Below are 1,408 nucleotides of genomic sequence, written 5' to 3' on the forward strand. Positions count from 1 at the left end.
GAAGCCATGGCACTCTACCCAGGGGGATAGCTTGAGGCTCTGTCTCAAAAAAATAAAAATAAAATAAAATTAATGAATTAACAAGGAAGGAGGGGAGGGAAGACGGAAGAAAAGAAGGAAAGAAAGAAACGACAGGTGTCCCAAAAGTCACCATATATACACACAGAGGGAAAATGGAAAATTGTAGCTAAATGTACCTTTCTTATAAAATATTCATTACAAAATATTTCTTTACATGTTGACATATACATACAAACAATATAAAAATAGACAGGCTAGGGCGGTCCCTCTGGCTCAGTGAGTAGGGCACCGGCCCCATATACTGCGGGTGGCAGGTTCAAACCCAGCCCCAGCCAAACTGCGACAAAAAAATAGCCAGGCATTGTGGCAGGCACCTGTAGTCCCAGCTACTCAGGAGGCTGAGGCAAGAGAATCACCTAAGCCCAAGAGCTGGAGGTTGCTGTGAGCTGAGATGCCATGGTACTCTACCCAGGGGGACAGCTTGAGGCTCCTGTCTCAAAAAAAAAAAAAAAAAGATATACCTTGAGTGGCTTACATAAAACAGCTTTCTTCTTCCAAGTTTACATCCCACACAATGTCCTCTTTAGAGAAATCCCCCTATCTGCAACATTAAAACTTTGCTTCCTGTCACAAATGGCAGCTAGGATTTCTTTTGCCATCTCTATACCATGTCTTTAGCCATCCTTTTTATTTATTTATTTAAGCCATCCTTTCTTATAGCAAGAAGAGCTCAGTCCTAAATAAAAAGCACCTGACAGACTGCATCCTACTCCTGCTACAGTTTTTTTCACTCTAAGTGGTCTACCAAGGAATCAAGAGGACATGCCTCCCTCTCCTGAGTCACACTGATTCCTGCTGCTGCTGTTTCTTTATGGAAAAAAATGAAAAGCTGAGCTTTTAGCCTTGGATCTCTCGTGTGCCTACATAGTTCTGTTGCTATTTATGGCATCCAAAAGAAAAGCTGGATAGGCAGGGGATGTTTCTGGAAGGACACAAGGACCGGTTTATACAAGTAATCTCGGATGAGGTGACCTCGGAAGTAGCTGGAGAAGAGGGGTGGAAGGGGCACTTTTCACTCTATACCCTTATGAGACTTTGGAATTTTGAACCATGTGCGTGTATTGCCTTTTAAAATTAATGAATTAGGCTCGGCGCCTGTGGCTCAACTGGCTAAGGTGCCAGCCACGTACACCTAAGGTGGCGGGTTCAAATCCAGCCCGGACCCACCAAACAACAATGACGACTGCAACCAAAAAAAAAATAGCCGGGCGTTGTGGCGGGCACCTGTGGTCCCAGCTACTTGGGAGGCAGAGACAGGAGACTCACTTGAGCCCAGGAGTTGGAGGTTGCTGTGAGCTGTGAAGCCATGGCACTCTACCCAGGGGGA

The sequence above is a fragment of the Otolemur garnettii genome, unplaced genomic scaffold (assembly GCF_000181295.1).
Source record: "Otolemur garnettii isolate 467f Iridium unplaced genomic scaffold, OtoGar3 scaffold00029, whole genome shotgun sequence".
NCBI lineage: Eukaryota > Metazoa > Chordata > Mammalia > Primates > Galagidae > Otolemur > Otolemur garnettii.